This window comes from Megascapheus bottae, chromosome 8 (genome assembly GCF_031878675.1).
Source record: "Megascapheus bottae isolate mThoBot1 chromosome 8, mThoBot2.hap1, whole genome shotgun sequence".
NCBI classification, from domain to species: domain Eukaryota; kingdom Metazoa; phylum Chordata; class Mammalia; order Rodentia; family Geomyidae; genus Megascapheus; species Megascapheus bottae.
Genome location: NC_143516.1, coordinates 1,116,331 through 1,138,840, shown reverse-complemented (window position 1 = coordinate 1,138,840; position 22,510 = coordinate 1,116,331). Strand labels below are relative to the sequence as shown.

The window sequence follows — 22,510 nt, the reverse complement described above, 5'->3', positions numbered from 1 at the left end:
TGTGTAGACAGACGTCCTCAGGTATTATGTGTAGACAGTGTCCTCAGGTATTATGTGTAGACACAGGTCCTCAGGTATTATGTGTAGACAGTGTCCTCAGGTATTATGTGTAGACACAGGTCCTCAGGTATTATGTGTAGACAGTGTCCTCAGGTATTATGTGTAGACAGAGGTCCTCAGGTATTATGTGTAGACAGTGTCCTCAGGTATTATGTGTAGACAGAGGTCTTCAGGTATTATGTGTAGACAGTGTCCTCAGGTATTATGTGTAGACAGTGTCCTCAGGTATTATGTGTAGACAGTGTCCTCAGGTATTATGTGTAGACAGTGTCCTCAGGTATTATTGTAGACAGTGTCCTCAGGTATTATGTGTAGACAGACGTCCTCAGGTATTATGTGTAGAGAGTGTCCTCACGTATTATGTGTAGACAGTGTCCTCAGGCATTATGTGTAGACAGTGTCCTCAGGTATTATGTGTAGACAGTGTCCTCAGGTATTATGTGTAGACAGTGTCCTCAGGTATTATGTGTAGACAGACATCCTCAGGTATTATGTGTAGACAGTGTCCTCAGGTATTATGTGTAGACAGTGTCCTCAGGTATTATGTGTCGACAGAGGTCCTCAGGTATTATGTGTAGACAGTGTCCTCAGGTATTATGTGTAGACAGTGTCCTCAGGTATTATGTGTAGACAGAGGTCCTCAGGTATTATGTGTAGACAGTGTCCTTAGGTATTATGTGTAGACAGAGGTCCTCAGGTATTATGTGTAGACAGTGTCCTCAGGTATTATGTGTAGACAGTGTCATCGGGTATTATGTGTAGACAGTGTCCTCAGGTATTATGTGTAGACAGTGTCCTCAAGTATTATGTATAGTCAGAGGTCCTCAGGTATTATGTGTAGACAGTGTCCTCGGGTATTATGTGTAGACAGTGTCCTCAGGTATTATGTGTAGACAGTGTCCTCAGGTAGTATGTGTAGACAGTGTCCTCAGGTATTATGTGTAGACAGTGTCCTCAGGTAGTATGTGTAGGCAGAGGTCCTCAGGTATTATGTGTAGACAGTGTCCTCAGGTATTATGTGTAGACAGTGTCCTCAGGTATTATGTGTAGACAGTGTCCTCAGGTATTATGTGTAGACAGTGTCCTCAGGTATTATGTGTAGACAGTGTCCTCAGGTATTATGTGTAGACAGAGGTCCTCAGGCATTATGTGTAGACAGTGTCCTCAGGTATTATGTATAGACAGTGTCCTTAGGTATTATGTGGAGACAGTGTCCTCAGGTATTATGTGTAGACAGATGTCCTTAGGTATTATGTGTAGACAGTGTCCTCAGGCATTATGTGTAGACAAAAGTACTCAGGTATTATGTGTAGACAGTGTCCTCAGGTATTATGTGTAGACAGTGTCCTCAGGTATTATGTGTAGACAGTGTCCTCAGGTATTATGGGTAGACATTGTCCTCAGGTATTATGTGTAGACTGTGTCCTCAGGTATTATGTGTAGACAGTGTTCTCAGGTATTATGTGTAGACAGTGTCCTCACGTATTATGTGTAGACAGTGTCCTCAGGTATTATGTGTAGACAGTGTCCTCAAGTATTATGTATAGTCAGAGGTCCTCAGGTATTATGTGTAGACAGTGTCCTCGGGTATTATGTGTAGACAGTGTCCTCAGGTATTATGTTTAGACAGTGTCCTCAGGTAGTATGTGTAGACAGTGTCCTCTGGTATTATGTGTAGACAGTGTCCTCAGGTATTATGTGTAGACAGTGTCCTCAGGTAGTATGTGTAGACAGTGTCCTCAGGTAGTATGTGTAGACAGAGGTCCTCAGGTATTATGTGTAGACAGTGTCCTCAGGTATTATGTGTAGACAGAGGTCCTCAGGCATTATGTGTAGACAGTGTCCTCAGGTATTATGTGTAGACAGTGTCCTTAGGTATTATGTGGAGACAGTGTCCTCAGGTATTATGTGTAGACAGATGTCCTTAGGTATTATGTGTAGACAGTGTCCTCAGGCATTATGTGTAGACAGTGTCCTCAGGCATTATGTGTAGACAAAAGTACTCAGGTATTATGTGTAGACAGTGTCCTCAGGTATTATGTGTAGACAGTGTCCTCAGGTATTATGTGTAGACAGTGTCCTCAGGTATTATGGGTAGACATTGTCCTCAGGTATTATGTGTAGACAGAGGTCCTCAGGTATTATGTGTAGACAGTGTCCTCAGGTATTATGTGTAGACAGTGTCCTCAGGTATTATGTGTAGACAGTGTCCCCAGGTATTATGTGTAGACAGAGGTCCTCAGGTATTATGTGTAGACAGTGTCCTCAGGTATTATGTGTAGACAGAGGTCCTCAGGTATTATGTGTAGACAGTGTCCTCACGTATTATGTGTAGACAGTGTCCTCAGGTATTATGTGTAGACAGAGTTCCTCAGGTATTATGTGTAGACAGAGGTCCTCAGGTATTATGTGTAGACAGTGTCCTCAGGTATTATGTGTAGACAGAGGTCCTCAGGTATTATGTGTAGACAGTGTCCTCACGTATTATGTGTAGACAGTGTCCTCAGGTATTATGTGTAGACAGAGGTCCTCAGGTATTATGTGTAGAGAGTGTCCTCAAATATTATGTGTAGGCAGAGGTCCTCAGGTATTATGTGTAGGCAGAGGTCCTCAGGTATTATGTGTAGGCAGAGGTCCTCAGGTATTATGTGTAGACAGAGGTCCTCAGGTATTATGTGTAGACAGAGCTCCTCAGGTATTATGTGTAGACAGTGTCCTCAGGTATTATGTGTAGACACAGTTCCTCAGGTATTATGTGTAGACAGTGTCCTCAGGTATTATGTGTAGGCAGAGGTCCCCAGGTATTATGTGTAGACAGTGTCCTCAGGTATTATGTGTAGACAGACGTCCTCAGGTATTATGTGTAGACAGTGTCCTCAGGTATTATGTGTAGACAGTGTCCTCAGGTATTATGTTTAGACAGTGTCCTCAGGTATTATGTGTAGACAGTGTCCTCAGGTATTATGTGTAGACAGTGTCCTCAGGTATTATGTGTAGACAGTGTCCTCAGGTATTATGTGTAGACAGAGGTCCTCAGGTATTATGTGTAGACAGTGTTTTAAGGTATTATGTGTAGACAGTGTCCTCAGGTATTATGTGTAGACAGTGTCCTCAGGTATTATGTGTACACAGTGTTCTCAGGTATTATGTGTAGACAGTGTCCTCAGGTATTATGTGTAGACAGAGGTCCTCAGGTATTATGTGTAGACAGTGTCCTCAGGTATTATGTGTAGACAGTGTCCTCAGGTATTATGTGTAGACAGAGGTCCTCAGGTATTATGTGTAGACAGTGTCCTCTGGTATTATGTGTAGACAGTGTCCTCAGGTATTATGTGTAGACAGAGGTCCTCAGGTATTATGTGTAGACCGTGTCCTCAGGTATTATGTGTAGACAGTGTCCTCAGGTATTATGTGTAGACAGTGTCCTCAGGTATTATGTGTAGACAGAGGTCCTCAGGTATTATGTGTAGACAGACGTCCTCGGGTATTATGTGTAGACAGTGTCCTCAGGTATTATGTGTAGACAGTGTACTCAGGTATTATGTGTAGTAGTGTCCTCAGGTATTATGTGTAGACAGTGTCCTCAGGTATTATGTGTAGACAGTGTCCTCAGGTATTATGTGTAGACAGTGTCCTCAAGTATTATATGTAGACAGAGGTCCTCAGGTATTATGTGTAGACAGTGTCCTCAGGTATTATGTGTAGACAGTGTCCTCAGGTATTATGTGTAGACAGTGTCCTCAGGTATTATGTGTAGACAGTGTCCTCAGGTATTATGTGTAGACAGAGGTCCTCAGGTATTATGTGGAGACAGAGGTCCTCAGGTATTATGTGTAGACAGTGTCCTCAGGTATTATGTGTAGACAGTGTCCTCAGGTATTATGTGTAGACAGTGTCCTCAGGTATTATGTGTAGACACAGGTCCTCAGGTATTATGTGTAGACACAGTTCCTCAGGTATTATGTGCAGACAGTGTCCTCAGGTATTATGTGTAGACAGTGTCCTCAGGTATTATGTGTAGACAGACGTCCTCGAGTATTATGTGTAGACAGTATCCTCAGGTATTATGTGTAGACAGTGTCCTCAGGTATTATGTGTAGACAGAGGTCCTCAGGTATTATGTGTAGACAGTGTCCTCAGGTATTATGTGTAGACAGTGTCCTCACGTATTATGTGTAGACAGTGTCCTCAGGCATTATGTGTAGACAGTGTCCTCAGGCATTATGTGTAGACAGTGTCCTCAGGTATTATGTGTAGACAGAGGTCCTCAGGTATTATGTGTAGACAGTGTCCTCAGGTATTATGTGTAGACAGTGTCCTCAGGTATTATGTGTAGACAGAGGTCCTCAGGTATTATGTGTAGACAGTGTCCTCAGGTGTTATGTGCAGACAGTGTCCTCAGGTATTATGTGCAGACAGTGTCCTCAGGTATTATGTGTAGACAGTGTCCTCAGGTATTATGTGCAGACAGTGTCCTCAGGAATTATGTGTAGACAGAGGTCCTCAGGTATTATGTGTTGACAAGGTCCTCAGGTATTATGTGTAGACAGTGTCCTCAGGAATTATGTGTAGACAGAGGTCCTCAGGTATTATGTGTTGACAAGGTCCTCAGGTATTATGTGTAGACAGTGTCCTCAGGTATTATGTGTAGACAGTGTCCTCAGGTATTATGTGCAGACAGTGTCCTCAGGTATTATATGCAGACAGTGTCCTCAGGTATTATGTGTAGACAGTGTCCTCAGGTATTATGTGTAGACACAGGTCCTCAGGTATTATGTGTAGACAGAGTTCCTCAGGTATTATGTGTAGACAGAGGTCCTCAGGTATTATGTGTAGACAGTGTCCTCAGGTATTATGTGTAGACAGTGTCCTCAGGTATTATGTGTAGACAGTGTCCTCAGGTATTATGTGTAGACAGTGTCCCCAGGTATTATGTGTATACAGAGGTCCTCAGGTAATATGTGTAGACAGAGGTCCTCAGGTATTATGTGTAGACAGAGGTCCACAGGTATTATGTGTAGACAGTGTCCTCAGGTATTATGTGCAGACAGTGTCCTCAGGAATTATGTGTAGACAGAGGTCCTCAGGTATTATGTGTTGACAAGGTCCTCAGGTATTATGTGTAGACAGTGTCCTCAGGTATTATGTGTAGACAGTGTCCTCAGATATTATGTGCAGACAGTGTCCTCAGGTATTATGTGTAGACAGAGGTCCTCAGGGATTATGTGTAGACAGTGTCCTCAGGGATTATGTGTAGTCAGTGTCCTCAGGTATTATGTGCAGACAGTGTCCTCAGGTATTATGTGTAGACAGAGGTCCTCAGGTATTATGTGTAGACAGTGTCCTCAGGTATTATGTGTAGACAGAGGTCTTCAGGTATTATGTGTAGACAGTGTCCTCAGGTATTATGTGTAGACAGTGTCCTCAGGTATTATGTGTAGACAGACGTCCTCAGGTATTATGTGTAGACAGTGTCCTCAGGCATTATGTGTAGACAGTGTCCTCAGGTATTATGTGTAGACAGTGTCCTCAGGTATTATGTGTAGACAGTGTCCTCAGGTATTATGTGTAGACAGACATCCTCAGGTATTATGTGTAGACAGTGTCCTCAGGTATTATGTGTAGACAGTGTCCTCAGGTATTATGTGTAGACAGAGGTCCTCAGGTATTATGTGTAGACAGTGTCCTCAGGTATTATGTGAAGACAGTGTCCTCAGGTATTATGTGTAGACAGAGGTCCTCAGGTATTATGTGTAGACAGTGTCCTTAGGTATTATGTGTAGACAGAGGTACTCAGGTATTATGTGTAGACAGTGTCCTCAGGTATTATGTGTAGACAGTGTCATCGGGTATTATGTGTAGACAGTGTCCTCAGGTATTATGTGTAGACAGTGTTCTCAGGTATTATGTGTAGACAGTGTCCTCACGTATTATGTGTAGACAGTGTCCTCAGGTATTATGTGTAGACAGTGTCCTCAAGTATTATGTATAGTCAGAGGTCCTCAGGTATTATGTGTAGACAGTGTCCTCGGGTATTATGTGTAGACAGTGTCCTCAGGTATTATGTGTAGACAGTGTCCTCAGGTAGTATGTGTAGACAGTGTCCTCAGGTATTATGTGTAGACAGTGTCCTCAGGTAGTATGTGTAGGCAGAGGTCCTCAGGTATTATGTGTAGACAGTGTCCTCAGGTATTATGTGTAGACAGAGGTCCTCAGGCATTATGTGTAGACAGTGTCCTCAGGTATTATGTGTAGACAGTGTCCTTAGGTATTATGTGGAGACAGTGTCCTCAGGCATTATGTGTAGACAGTGTCCTCAGGCATTATGTGTAGACAAAAGTACTCAGGTATTATGAATAGACAGTGTCCTCAGGTATTATGTGTAGACAGTGTCCTCAGGTAGTATGTGTAGACAGTGTCCTCAGGTATTATGTGTAGACAGTGTCCTCAGGTATTATGTGTAGACAGTGTCCTCAGGTATTATGGGTAGACATTGTCCTCAGGTATTATGTGTAGACTGTGTCCTCAGGTATTATGTGTAGACAGTGTTCTCAGGTATTATGTGTAGACAGTGTCCTCACGTATTATGTGTAGACAGTGTCCTCAGGTATTATGTGTAGACAGTGTCCTCAAGTATTATGTATAGTCAGAGGTCCTCAGGTATTATGTGTAGACAGTGTCCTCGGGTATTATGTGTAGACAGTGTCCTCAGGTATTATGTGTAGACAGTGTCCTCAGGTAGTATGTGTAGACAGTGTCCTCTGGTATTATGTGTAGACAGTGTCCTCAGGTATTATGTGTAGACAGTGTCCTCAGGTATTATGTGTAGACAGAGGTCCTCAGGCATTATGTGTAGACAGTGTCCTCAGGTATTATGTGTAGACAGTGTCCTCAGGTATTATGTGTAGACAGATGTCCTTAGGTATTATGTGTAGACAGTGTCCTCAGGCATTATGTGTAGACAGTGTCCTCAGGCATTATGTGTAGACAAAAGTACTCAGGTATTATGTGTAGACAGTGTCCTCAGGTATTATGTGTAGACAGTGTCCTCAGGTATTATGGGTAGACAGTGTCCTCAGGTATTATGGGTAGACATTGTCCTCAGGTATTATGTGTAGACAGAGGTCCTCAGGTATTATGTGTAGACAGTGTCCTCAGGTATTATGTGTAGACAGTGTCCTCAGGTATTATGTGTAGACAGTGTCCCCAGGTATTATGTGTAGACAGAGGTCCTCAGGTAATATGTGTAGACAGAGTTCCTCAGGTATTATGTGTAGACAGAGGTCCTCAGGTATTATGTGTAGACAGTGTCCTCAGGTATTATGTGTAGACAGAGGTCCTCAGGTATTATGTGTAGACAGTGTTCCTCAGGTATTATGTGTAGACAGTGTCCTCACGTATTATGTGTAGACAGTGTCCTCAGGTATTATGTGTAGACAGAGGTCCTCAGGTATTATGTGTAGACAGTGTCCTCAAATATTATGTGTAGGCAGAGGTCCTCAGGTATTATGTGTAGGCAGAGGTCCTCAGGTATTATGTGTAGGCAGAGGTCCTCAGGTATTATGTGTAGACAGTGTCCTCAGGTATTATGTGTAGACAGAGCTCCTCAGGTATTATGTGTAGACAGTGTCCTCAGGTATTATGTGTAGACACAGTTCCTCAGGTATTATGTGTAGACAGTGTCCTCAGGTATTATGTGTAGGCAGAGGTCCCCAGGTATTATGTGTAGACAGTGTCCTCAGGTATTATGTGTAGACAGAGGTCCTCAGGTATTATGTTTAGACAGTGTCCTCAGGTATTATGTGTAGACAGTGTCCTCAGGTATTATGTGTAGACAGTGTCCTCAGGTATTATGTGTAGACAGTGTCCTCAGGTATTATGTGTAGACAGAGGTCCTCAGGTATTATGTGTAGACAGTGTTTTAAGGTATTATGTGTAGACAGTGTCCTCAGGTATTATGTGTAGACAGTGTCCTCAGGTATTATGTGTAGACAGAGGTCCTAAGGTATTATGTGTAGACAGTGTCCTCAGGTATTATGTGTAGACAGTGTCGTCAGGTATTATGTGTAGACAGTGTCCTCAGGTATTATGTGTAGACAGTGTCGTCAGGTATTATGTGTAGACAGAGGTCCTCAGGTATTATGTGTAGACAGTGTCCTCTGGTATTATGTGTAGACAGTGTCCTCAGGTATTATGTGTAGACAGAGGTCCTCAGGTATTATGTGTAGACCGTGTCCTCAGGTATTATGTGTAGACAGTGTCCTCAGGTATTATGTGTAGACAGTGTCCTCAGGTATTATGTGTAGACAGAGGTCCTCAGGTATTATGTGTAGACAGACGTCCTCGGGTATTATGTGTAGACAGTGTCCTCAGGTATTATGTGTAGACAGTGTACTCAGGTATTATGTGTAGTAGTGTCCTCAGGTATTATGTGTAGACAGTGTCCTCAGGTATTATGTGTAGACAGTGTCCTCAGGTATTATGTGTAGACAGAGCTCCTCAGGTATTATGTGTAGACAGTGTCCTCAGGTATTATGTGTAGACAGTGTCCTCAGGTATTATGTGTAGACAGTGTCCTCAAGTATTATATGTAGACAGAGGTCCTCAGGTATTATGTGTAGACAGTGTCCTCAGGTATTATGTGTAGACAGTGTCCTCAGGTATTATGTGTAGACAGTGTCCTCAGGTATTATGTGTAGACAGTGTCCTCAGGTATTATGTGTAGACAGAGGTCCTCAGGTATTATGTGTAGACAGTGTCCTCAGGTATTATGTGTAGACAGTGTCCTCAGGTATTATGTGTAGACACAGGTCCTCAGGTATTATGTGTAGACACAGTTCCTCAGGTATTATGTGCAGACAGTGTCCTCAGGTATTATGTGTAGACAGTGTCCTCAGGCATTATGTGTAGACAGTGTCCTCAGGTATTATGTGTAGACAGACGTCCTCGAGTATTATGTGTAGACAGTATCCTCAGGTATTATGTGTAGACAGTGTCCTTAGGTATTATGTGTAGACAGAGGTCCTCAGGTATTATGTGTAGACAGTGTCCTCAGGTATTATGTGTAGACAGTGTCCTCACGTATTATGTGTAGACAGTGTCCTCAGGCATTATGTGTAGACAGTGTCCTCAGGCATTATGTGTAGACAGTGTCCTCAGGCATTATGTGTAGACAGTGTCCTCACGTATTATGTGTAGACAGTGTCCTCAGGCATTATGTGTAGACAGTGTCCTCAGGCATTATGTGTAGACAGTGTCCTCAGGCATTATGTGTAGACAGTGTCCTCAGGCATTATGTGTAGACAGTGTCCTCAGGTATTATGTGTAGACAGAGGTCCTCAGGTATTATGTGTAGACAGTGTCCTCAGGTATTATGTGTAGACAGTGTCCTCAGGTATTATGTGTAGACAGAGGTCCTCAGGTATTATGTGTAGACAGTGTCCTCAGGTGTTATGTGCAGACAGTGTCCTCAGGTATTATGTGCAGACAGTGTCCTCAGGTATTATGTGTAGACAGTGTCCTCAGGTATTATGTGTAGACAGTGTCCTCAGAAATTATGTGTAGACAGAGGTCCTCAGGTATTATGTGTTGACAAGGTCCTCAGGTATTATGTGTAGACAGTGTCCTCAGGAATTATGTGTAGACAGAGGTCCTCAGGTATTATGTGTTGACAAGGTCCTCAGGTATTATGTGTAGACAGTGTCCTCAGGTATTATGTGTAGACAGTGTACTCAGGTATTATGTGCAGACAGTGTCCTCAGGTATTATATGCAGACAGTGTCCTCAGGTATTATGTGTAGACAGTGTCCTCAGGTATTATGTGTAGACAGTGTCCTCAGGTATTATGTGCAGACAGTGTCCTCAGGTATTATGTGTAGACAGTGTCCTCAGGTATTATGTGTAGACAGAGTTCCTCAGGTATTATGTGTAGACAGAGTTCCTCAGGTATTATGTGTAGACAGAGGTCCTCAGGTATTATGTGTAGACAGTGTCCTCAGGTATTATGTGTAGACAGTGTCCTCAGGTATTATGTGTAGACAGTGTCCTCAGGTATTATGTGTAGACAGTGTCCCCAGGTATTATGTGTAGACAGAGGTCCTCAGGTAATATGTGTAGACAGAGGTCCTCAGGTATTATGTGTAGACAGTGTCCTCAGGTATTATGTGCAGACAGTGTCCTCAGGAATTATGTGTAGACAGAGGTCCTCAGGTATTATGTGTTGACAAGGTCCTCAGGTATTATGTGTAGACAGTGTCCTCAGGTATTATGTGTAGACAGAGGTCCTCAGGTATTATGTGTTGACAAGGTCCTCAGGTATTATGTGTAGACAGTGTCCTCAGGTATTATGTGTAGACAGTGTCCTCAGATATTATGTGCAGACAGTGTCCTCAGGTATTATGTGTAGACAGAGGTCCTCAGGGATTATGTGTAGACAGTGTCCTCAGGGATTATGTGTAGTCAGTGTCCTCAGGTATTATGTGCAGACAGTGTCCTCAGGTATTATGTGTAGACAGAGGTCCTCAGGTATTATGTGTAGACAGAGGTCCTCAGGTATTATGTGTAGACAGTGTCCTCAGGTATTATGTGTAGACAGTGTGCTCAGGTATTATGTGTAGACAGTGTCCTCAGGTATTATGTGTAGACAGTGTGCTCAGGTATTATGTGTAGACAGTGTCCTCAGGTATTATGTGTAGACAGTGTCCTCAGGTATTATGTGTAGACAGAGGTCCTAAGGTATTATGTGTAGACAGTGTCCTCAGGTATTATGTGTAGACAGTGTCCTCAGGTATTATGTGTAGACAGTGTCCTCAGGTATTATGTGTAGACAGTGTCCTCAGGTATTATGTGCAGACAGTGTCCTCAGGTATTATGTGTAGACAGAGGTCCTCAGGTATTATGTGTAGACAGTGTCGTCAGGTATTATGTGTAGACAGTGTCCTCAGGTATTATGTGTAGACAGTGTCCTCAGGTATTATGTGTAGACAGAGTTCCTCAGGTATTATGTGTAGACAGAGTTCCTCAGGTATTATGTGTAGACAGAGGTCCTCAGATATTATGTGTAGACAGTGTCCTCAGGTATTATGTGCAGACAGTGTCCTCAGGTATTATGTGCAGACAGTGTCCTCAGGTATTATGTGTAGACAGTGTCCTCAGGTATTATGTGTAGACAGTGTCCTCAGCTATTATGTGCAGACAGTGTCCTCAGGAATTATGTGTAGACAGAGGTCCTCAGGTATTATGTGTTGACAAGGTCCTCAGGTATTATGTGTAGACAGTGTCCTCAGGAATTATGTGTAGACAGAGGTCCTCAGGTATTATGTGTTGACAAGGTCCTCAGGTATTATGTGTAGACAGTGTCCTCAGGTATTATGTGTAGACAGTGTCCTCAGGTATTATGTGCAGACAGTGTCCTCAGGTATTATATGCAGACAGTGTCCTCAGGTATTATGTGTAGACAGTGTCCTCAGGTATTATGTGTAGACAGTGTCCTCAGGTATTATGTGTAGACAGTGTCCTCAGGTATTATGTGCAGACAGTGTCCTCAGGTATTATGTGTACACAGTGTCCTCAGGTATTATGTGTAGACAGAGGTCCTCAGATATTATGTGTAGACAGAGGTCCTGAGGTATTATGAATAGACAGTGTCCTCAGGTATTATGTGTAGACAGTGTCCTCCCTCAGGTATTATTGTAGACAGTGTCCTCAGGTATTATGTGTAGACAGTGTCCTCAGGTATTATGTGTAGACAGTGTCCTCAGGTATTATGTGTAGACAGAGGTCCTCAGTTATTATGTGTAGACAGTGTCCTCAGGTATTATGTGTAGACAGTGTCCTCAGGTATTAAGTGTAGACAGTGTCCTCAGGTATTATGTGTAGACAGTGTCCTCAGGTATTATTGTAGACAGTGTCCTCAGGTATTATGTGTAGACAGTGTCCTCAGGTATTATGTGTAGACAGTGTCCTCAGGTATTATTGTAGACAGTGTCCTCAGGTATTATGTGTAGACAGTGTCCTCAGGTATTATCTGTAGACAGTGCCCTCAGGTATTATGTGTAGCAGAGGTCCTCAGGTATTATGTGTAGACAGTGTCCTCAGGTATTATGTGTAGACAGTGTCCTCAGGTTTTATGTGTAGACAGTGTCCTCAGGTATTATGTGTAGACAGAGGTCCTCAGGTATTATGTGTAGACAGAGGTCCTGAGGTATTATGTATAGACAGTGTCCTCAGGTATTATGTGTAGACAGTGTCCTCAGGTATTATGTGTAGACACAGGTCCTCAGGTATTATGTGTAGACAGTGTCCTCAGATATTATGTGTAGACAGTGTCCTCAGGTATTATGTGTAGACAGTGTCCTCAGGCATTATGTTTAGACAGTGTCCTCAGGTATTATGTGTAGACAGACGTCCTCGAGTATTATGTGTAGACAGTATCCTCAGGTATTATGTGTAGACAGTGTCCTCAGCTATTATGTGTAGACAGAGGTCCTCAGGTATTATGTGTAGACAGTGTCCTCAGGTATTATGTGTAGACAGTGTCCTCACGTATTATGTGTAGACAGTGTCCTCAGGCATTATGTGTAGACAGTGTCCTCAGGCATTATGTGTAGACAGTGTCCTCAGGTATTATGTGTAGACAGAGGTCCTCAGGTATTATGTGTAGACAGTGTCCTCAGGTATTATGTGTAGACAGTGTCCTCAGGTATTATGTGTAGACACAGGTCCTCAGGTATTATGTGTAGACACAGGTCCTGAGGTATTATGTGTAGACAGTGTCCTCAGGTATTATGTGTAGACAGTGTCCTCAGGTATTATGTGTAGACAGTGTCCTCAGGTATTATGTGTAGACAGAGGTCCTCAGGTATTATGTGTAGACAGTGTCCTCAGGTATTATTGTAGACAGTGTCCTCAGGTATTATGTGTAGACAGTGTCCTCAGGTATTATGTGTAGACAGTGTCCTCAGGTATTATGTGTAGACAGTGTCCTCAGGTATTATGTGTAGACAGAGGTCCTCAGGTATTATGTGTAGACATTGTCCTCAGGTATTATGTGCAGACAGTGTCCTCAGGTATTATGTGCAGACAGTGTCCTCAGGTATTATGTGTAGACACTGTCCTCAGGTATTATGTGTAGGCAGTGTCCTCAGGTATTATGTGTAGACAGTGTCCTCAGCTATTTTGTGCAGACAGTGTCCTCAGGAATTATGTGTAGACAGAGGTCCTCAGGTATTATGTGTTGACAAGGTCCTCAGGTATTATGTGTAGACAGTGTCCTCAGGAATTATGTGTAGACAGAGGTCCTCAGGTATTATGTGTTGACAAGGTCCTCAGGTATTATGTGTAGACAGTGTCCTCAGGTATTATGTGTAGACAGTGTCCTCAGGTATTATGTGCAGACAGTGTCCTCAGGTATTATGTGTAGACAGATGTCCTCAGGTATTATGTGTAGACAGTGTCCTCAGGTATTATGTGTAGACAGTGTCCTCAGGTATTATGTGCAGACAGTGTCCTCAGGTATTATGTGTAGACAGAGGTCCTCAGGTATTATGTGTAGACAGAGGTCCTCAGGTATTATGTGTAGACAGAGTTCCTCAGGTATTATGTGTAGACAGAGTTCCTCAGGTATTATGTGTAGACAGAGGTCCTCAGGTATTATGTGTAGACAGTGTCCTCAGGTATTATGTGTAGACAGTGGCCTCAGGTATTATGTGTAGACAGTGTCCTCAGGTATTATGTGTAGACAGTGTCCCCAGGTATTATGTGTAGACAGAGGTCCTCAGGTAATATGTGTAGACAGATGTCCTCAGGTATTATGTGTAGACAGAGGTCCACAGGTATTATGTGTAGACAGTGTCCTCAGGTATTATGTGCAGACAGTTTCCTCAGGAATTATGTGTAGACAGAGGTCCTCAGGTATTATGTGTTGACAAGGTCCTCAGGTATTATGTGTAGACAGTGTCCTCAGGTATTATGTGTAGACAGAGGTCCTCAGGTATTATGTGTTGACAAGGTCCTCAGGTATTATGTGTAGACAGTGTCCTCAGGTATTATGTATAGACAGTGTCCTCAGGTATTATGTGTAGACAGAGGTCCTCAGGTATTATGTATAGACGGTGTTCTCAGGTATTATGTGTAGACAGTGTCCTCAGGTATTATGTGTAGGCAGTGTCCTCAGGTATTATGTGTAGACAGAGGTCCTAAGGTATTATGTGTAGACAGTGTCCTCAGGTATTATGTGTAGACAGTGTCCTCAGGTATTATGTGTAGACAGTGTCCTCAGGTATTATGTGCAGTCAGTGTCCTCAGGTATTATGTGTAGACAGAGGTCCTCAGGTATTATGTGTAGACAGTGTCCTCAGGTATTATGTGTAGACAGTGTCCTCAGGTATTATGTGTAGACAGTGTCCTCAGGTTTTATGTGTAGACAGTGTCCTCAGGTATTATGTGTAGACAGAGGTCCTCAGGTATTATGTGTAGACAGAGGTCCTCAGGTATTATGTGTAGACAGTGTTCTCAGGTATTATGTGTAGACACAGTTCCTCAGGTATTATGTGTAGACAGTGTCCACAGGTATTATGTGTAGACAGTGTCCTCAGGTATTATGTGCAGACAGTGTCCTCAGGTATTATGTGCAGACAGTGTCCTCAGGTATCATGTGTAGACCGAGGTCCTCAGGTAGTATGTGTAGACAGTGTCCTCAGGTATTATGTGTAGACAGAGGTCCTCAGGCATTATGTGTAGACAGTGTCCTCAGGTATTATGTGTAGACAGAGGTCCTCAGGTATTATGTGTAGACAGTGTCCTCAGGTATTATGTGTAGACAGTGTCCTCAGGTATTATGTGTAGACAGTATCCTCAGGTATTTTATGTCGACAGTGTCCTCAGGTATTATGTGTAGACAGTGTCCTCAGGTATTATGTGTAGACAGAGGTCCTCAGGTATTACGTGTAGACAGTGTCCTCCGGGATTATGTGTAGACAGTGTCCTCAGGTATTATGTGTAGACAGTGTCCTCAGGTATTATGTGTAGACAGAGGTCCTCAGGTATTACGTGTAGACAGTGTCCTCCGGGATTATGTGTAGACAGTGTCCTCAGGTATTATGTGTAGACAGTGTCCTCAGGTATTATGTGTAGACAGTGTCCTCAGGTATTATGTGTAGACAGTGTCCTCAGGTATTATGTGTAGACAGTGTCCTCAGGTATCATGTGTAGACAGAGGTCCTCAGGTAGTATGTGTAGACAGTGTCCTCAGGTATTATGTGTAGACAGAGGTCCTCAGTTATTATGTGTAGACAGTGTCCTCAGGTATTATGTGTAGACAGTGTCCTCAGGTATTATGTGTAGACAGTGTCCTCAGGTATTATGTGTAGACAGTGTCCTCAGGTATTATGTGTAGACAGTGTCCTCAGGTATTATGTGTAGACAGTGTCCTCAGGTATTATGTGTAGTCAGTGTCCTCAGGTATTATGTGTAGACAGTGTCCTCAGGTATTATGTGTAGACAGTGTCCTCAGGTATTATGTGTAGACAGTGTCCTCAGGTATTATGTGTAGACAGTGTCCTCAGGTATCATTGTAGACAGTGTCCTCAGGTATTATGTGTAGACAGTGTCCTCAGGTTTTATGTGTAGACAGTGTCCTCAGGTATTATGTGTAGACAGAGGTCCTCAGGTATTATGTGTAGACAGAGGTCCTGAGGTATTATGTATAGACAGTGTCCACAGGTATTATGTGTAGACAGTGTCCTCAGGTATTATGTGTAGACAGAGGTCCTCAGTTATTATGTGTAGACAGTGTCCTCAGGTATTATGTGTAGACAGTGTCCTCAGGTATTATGTGTAGACAGTGTCCTCAGGTATTATGTGTAGCAGAGGTCCTCAGGTATTATGTGTAGACAGTGTCCTCAGGTATTATCTGTAGACAGTGTCCTCAGGTATTATGTGTAGACAGTGTCCTCAGGTATTATCTGTAGACAGTGTCCTCAGGTATTATGTGTAGACAGACGTCCTCAGGTATTATGTGTAGACAGAGGTCCTCAGGTATTATGTGTAGACAGAGGTCCTCAGGTATTATGTGTAGACAGTGTCCTCAGGTATTATGTGTAGACAGTGTCCTCAGGTATTATCTGTAGACAGTGTCCTCAGGTATTATGTGTAGACAGTGTCCTCAGGTATTATGTGTAGACAGAGGTCCTCAGGTATTCTGTGTAGACAGACGTCCTCAGGGATTATGTGTAGAGAGTGTCCTCAGGTATTATGTGTAGAAAGTGTCCTCAGGTATTATGTGTAGACAGTGTCCTCAGGTATTATGTGTAGACAGAGGTCCTCAGGAATTATGTGTAGACAGAGTTCCTGAGGTATTATGTGTAGACAGTGTCCTCAGGTATTATGTGTAGACAGTGTCCTCAGGTATTATTGTAGACAGTGTCCTCAGGTATTATGTGTAGACAGACGTCCTCAGGGATTATGTGTAGACAGTGTCCTCAGGTATTATGTGTAGACAGAGGTCCTCAGGTATTATGTGTAGACAGAGGTCCTCAGGTATTATGTGTAGACAGAGGTCCTGAGGTATTATGTATAGACAGTGTCCTCAGGTATTATGTGTAGACAGTGTCCTCAGGAATTATTGTAGACAGTGTCCTCAGGTATTATGTGTAGACAGTGTCCTCAGGTATTATGTGTAGACAGAGGTCCTCAGGTATTATGTGTAGACAGAGGTCCTGAGGTATTATGTGTAGACAGTGTCCTCAGGTATTATGTGTAGACAGTGTCCTCAGGTATTATGTGTAGACAGAGGTCCTCAGGTATTATGTGTAGACAGAGGTCCTGAGGTATTATGTGTAGACAGTGTCCTCAGGTATTATGTGTACACAGTGTCCTCAGGTATTATGTGTAGACAGAGGTCCTCAGGTATTATGTGTAGACAGTGTCCTCAGGTATTATGTGTAGACAGTGTCCTCAGGAATTATGTGTAGACAGTGTCCTCAGGTATTCTGTGTAGACAGAGGTCCTCAGGTATTATGTGTAGACAGAGGTCCTGAGGTATTATGTGTAGACGGTGTCCTCAGGTATTATGTGTAGACGGTGTCCTCAGGTATTATTGTAGACAGTGTCCTCAGGTATTATGTGTAGACAGTGTCCTCAGGTATTATGTGTACACAGTGTCCTCAGGTATTATGTGTAGACAGACGTCCTCAGGGATTATGTGAAGAGAGTGTCCTCAGGTATTATGTGTAGACAGTGTCCTCAGGTATTATGTGTAGAGAGTGTCCTCAGGTATTATGTGTAGACAGAGGTCCTCAGGTATTATGTGTAGACAGAGGTCCTCAGGTATTATGTGTAGACAGTGTCCTGAGGTATTATGTGTAGACAGTGTCCTCAGGTATTATTGTAGACAGTGTCCTCAGGTATTATGTGTAGACAGTGTCCTCAGGTATTATGTGTAGACAGAGGTCCTCAGGTATTATGTGTAGACAGAGGTCCTGAGGTAATATGTGTAGACAGTGTCCTCAGGTATTATGTGTAGACAGAGGTCCTCAGGTATTATGTGTAGACAGTGTCCTCAGGTATTATGTGTAGGCAGAGGTCCTCAGGTATTATGTGTAGACAGTGTCCTCAGGTATTATGTGTAGACAGTGTCCTCAGGTATTATGTGTAGACAGAGGTCCTCAGGTATTATGTGTAGACAGTGTCCTCAGTTATTATGTGTAGACAGCGTCCTCAGGTATTATGTGTAGAGAGTGTCCTCAGGTATTATGTGTAGACAGAGGTCCTCAGGTATTATGTGTAGACAGATGTCCTCAGGTATTATGTGTAGACAGAGGTCCTCAGGTATTATGTGTAGACAGTGTCCTCAGGTATTATGTGTAGACAGAGGTCCTCAGGTATTATGTGTAGACAGTGTCCTCAGGTGTTATGTATAGAGAGTGTCCTCAGGTATTATGTGTAGACAGTGTCCTCAGGTATTATGTGTAGACAGTGTCCTCAGGTGTTATGTGTAGACAGAGGTCCTCAGGTATTATGTGTAGACAGTGTCCTCAGGTGTTATGTATAGAGAGTGTCCTCAGGTATTATGTGTAGACAGTGTCCTCAGGTATTATTGTAGACAGTGTCCTCAGGTATTATGTGTAGACAGTGTCCTCAGGTATTATGTGTAGACAGTGTCCTCAGGTATTATGTGTAGACAGTGTCCTCAGGTATTTTTGTAGACAGTGTCCTCAGGTATTATGTGTAGACAGTGTCCTCAGGTTTTATGTGTAGACAGTGTCCTCAGGTATTATGTGTAGACAGAGGTCCTCAGGTATTATGTGTAGACAGAGGTCCTGAGGTATTATGTATAGACAGTGTCCTCAGGTATTATGTGTAGACAGTGTCCTCAGGTATTATGTGTAGACAGAGGTCCTCAGTTATTATGTGTAGACAGTGTCCTCAGGTATTATGTGTAGACAGTGTCCTCAGGTATTATGTGTAGACAGTGTCCTCAGGTATTATGTGTAGCAGAGGTCCTCAGGTATTATGTGTAGACAGTGTCCTCAGGTATTATCTGTAGACAGTGTCCTCAGGTATTATGTGTAGACAGTGTCCTCAGGTATTATCTGTAGACAGTGTCCTCAGGTATTATGTGTAGACAGAGGTCCTCAGGTATTATGTGTAGACAGAGGTCCTCAGGTATTATGTGTAGACAGACGTCCTCAGGTATTATGTGTAGACAGAGGTCCTCAGGTATTATGTGTAGACAGAGGTCCTCAGGTATTATGTGTAGACAGTGTCCTCAGGTATTATGTGTAGACAGTGTCCTCAGGTATTATCTGTAGACAGTGTCCTCAGGTATTATGTGTAGACAGTGTCCTCAGGTATTATGTGTAGACAGACGTCCTCAGGTATTATGTGTAGACAGAGGTCCTCAGGTATTATGTGTAGACAGAGGTCCTCAGGTATTATGTGTAGACAGTGTCCTCAGGTATTATGTGTAGACAGTGTCCTCAGGTATTATCTGTAGACAGTGTCCTCAGGTATTATGTGTAGACAGACGTCCTCAGGTATTATGTGTAGACAGAGGTCCTCAGGTATTATGTGTAGACAGACGTCCTCAGGGATTATGTGTAGAGAGTGTCCTCAGGTATTATGTGTAGACAGTGTCCTCAGGTATTATGTGTAGACAGTGTCCTCAGGTATTATGTGTAGACAGAGGTCCTCAGGAATTATGTGTAGACAGAGTTCCTGAGGTATTATGTGTAGACAGTGTCCTCAGGTATTATGTGTAGACAGTGTCCTCAGGTATTATTGTAGACAGTGTCCTCAGGTATTATGTGTAGACAGACGTCCTCAGGGATTATGTGTAGACAGTGTCCTCAGGTATTATGTGTAGACAGAGGTCCTCAGGTATTATGTGTAGACAGAGGTCCTCAGGTATTATGTGTAGACAGAGGTCCTGAGGTATTATGTATAGACAGTGTCCTCAGGTATTATGTGTAGACAGTGTCCTCAGGAATTATTGTAGACAGTGTCCTCAGGTATTATGTGTAGACAGTGTCCTCAGGTATTATGTGTAGACAGTGTCCTCAGGTATTATGTGTAGACAGAGGTCCTCAGGTATTATGTGTAGACAGAGGTCCTGAGGTATTATGTGTAGACAGTGTCCTCAGGTATTATGTGTAGACAGTGTCCTCAGGTATTATTGTAGACAGTGTCCTCAGGTATTATGTGTAGACAGTGTCCTCAGGTATTATGTGTAGACAGTGTCCTCAGGTATTATGTGTAGACAGAGGTCCTCAGGTATTATGTGTAGACAGAGGTCCTGAGGTATTATGTGTAGACAGTGTCCTCAGGTATTATGTGTAGACAGTGTCCTCAGGTATTATGTGTAGACAGAGGTCCTCAGGTATTATGTGTAGACAGTGTCCTCAGGTATTATGTGTAGACAGTGTCCTCAGGAATTATGTGTAGACAGTGTCCTCAGGTATTATGTGTAGAGAGTGTCCTCAGGTATTATGTGTAGAGAGTGTCCTCAGGTATTATTGTAGACAGTGTCCTCAGGTATTATGTGTAGACAGTGTCCTCAGGTATTATGTGTAGAGAGTGTCCTCAGGTATTATTGTAGACAGTGTCCTCAGGTATTATGTGTAGACAGTGTCCTCAGGTATTATGTGTAGACAGTGTCCTCAGGTATTATGTGTAGACAGAGGTCCTCAGGTATTATGTGTAGACAGAGGTCCTGAGGTATTATGTGTAGACAGTGTCCTCAGGTATTATGTGTAGACAGTGTCCTCAGGTATTATGTGTAGACAGAGGTCCTCAGGTATTATGTGTAGACAGTGTCCTCAGGTATTATGTGTAGACAGTGTCCTCAGGAATTATGTGTAGACAGTGTCCTCAGGTATTATGTGTAGAGAGTGTCCTCAGGTATTATGTGTAGAGAGTGTCCTCAGGTATTATTGTAGACAGTGTCCTCAGGTATTATGTGTAGACAGTGTCCTCAGGTATTATGTGTAGAGAGTGTCCTCAGGTATTATTGTAGACAGTGTCCTCAGGTATTATGTGTAGACAGTGTCCTCAGGTATTATGTGTAGACAGTGTCCTCAGGAATTATGTGTAGACAGTGTCCTCAGGTATTATGTGTAGACAGAGGTCCTCAGGTATTATGTGTAGACAGAGGTCCTGAGGTATTATGTGTAGACGGTGTCCTCAGGTATTATGTGTAGACGGTGTCCTCAGGTATTATTGTAGACAGTGTCCTCAGGTATTATGTGTAGACAGTGTCCTCAGGTATTATGTGTACACAGTGTCCTCAGGTATTATGTGTAGACAGAGGTCCTCAGGGATTATGTGAAGAGAGTGTCCTCAGGTATTATGTGTAGACAGTGTCCTCAGGTATTATGTGTAGACAGTGTCCTCAGGTATTATGTGTAGAGAGTGTCCTCAGGTATTATGTGTAGACAGAGGTCCTCAGGTATTATGTGTAGACAGAGGTCCTCAGGTATTATGTGTAGACAGTGTCCTGAGGTATTATGTGTAGACAGTGTCCTCAGGTATTATTGTAGACAGTGTCCTCAGGTATTATGTGTAGACAGTGTCCTCAGGTATTATGTGTAGACAGTGTCCTCAGGTATTATGTGTAGACAGTGTCCTCAGGTATTATGTGTAGACAGAGGTCCTCAGGTATTATGTGTAGACAGAGGTCCTGAGGTAATATGTGTAGACAGTGTCCTCAGGTATTATGTGTAGACAGAGGTCCTCAGGTATTATGTGTAGACAGTGTCCTCAGGTATTATGTGTAGACAGAGGTCCTCAGGTATTATGTGTAGACAGTGTCCTCAGGTATTATGTGTAGACAGTGTCCTCAGGTATTATGTGTAGACAGAGGTCCTCAGGTATTATGTGTAGACAGTGTCCTCAGTTATTATGTGTAGACAGTGTCCTCAGGTATTATGTGTAGAGAGTGTCCTCAGGTATTATGTGTAGACAGAGGTCCTCAGGTATTATGTGTAGACAGATGTCCTCAGGTATTATGTGTAGACAGAGGTCCTCAGGTATTATGTGTAGACAGTGTCCTCAGGTATTATGTGTAGACAGAGGTCCTCAGGTATTATGTGTAGACAGTGTCCTCAGGTGTTATGTATAGAGAGTGTCCTCAGGTATTATGTGTAGACAGTGTCCTCAGGTATTATGTGTAGACAGTGTCCTCAGGTGTTATGTGTAGACAGAGGTCCTCAGGTATTATGTGTAGACAGTGTCCTCAGGTGTTATGTATAGAGAGTGTCCTCAGGTATTATGTGTAGACAGTGTCCTCAGGTATTATGTGTAGACAGTGTCCTCAGGTATTATGTGTAGACAGTGTCCTCAGGTGTTATGTGTAGACAGAGGTCCTCAGGTATTATGTGTAGACAGTGTCCTCAGGTGTTATGTATAGAGAGTGTCCTCAGGTATTATGTGTAGACAGTGTCCTCAGGTATTATGTGTAGACAGTGTCCTCAGGTATTATGTGTAGACAGAGGTCCTAAGGTATTATGTGTAGACAGTGTCCTCAGGTATTATGTGTAGACAGTGTCCTCAGGTATTATGTGTAGACAGAGGTCCTAAGGTATTATGTGCAGACAGTGTCCTCAGGTATTTTGGGGAGGCCATGATCCTTTGGTTTGTTTATTTGGTAGGCTTATATTACTTTATTAGGTAATGTTGAAATGCTATGTAGTAATGCCCAGTAAGTAAAATGTTGCATTTTCTGTGTGTGTATTGGTGTGTGTGTCTGGGCGTGTGTGCGTGCGTCTTTGTGAATGTTCATGTCAATCTGGGCTGGCACCATGTCTAAGCTGATTTTATTCATGCTCCTGTGAGTGTGTGTGTGTGTGTGTGTGTGTGTGTGTGTGTGTGTGTGCGCGAGCGCGCGTGTGTGTGTTTGTGTGTGTCTGTGTCTGTGTTTGTGTGTGTTTCTGGGTGTGTGTGTGTCTGGGTGTGT

The 22,510-nt window shown here is 43.0% G+C and overlaps 1 protein-coding gene across 2 annotated transcripts in view; it reads left to right on the top strand.

The window, feature by feature from the left end:
* Smoc2 (SPARC related modular calcium binding 2) overlaps positions 1-22,510 on the top strand; it is a 195,506-nt gene that overhangs the window by 122,631 nt on the left and 50,365 nt on the right. The window lies entirely within an intron of this gene.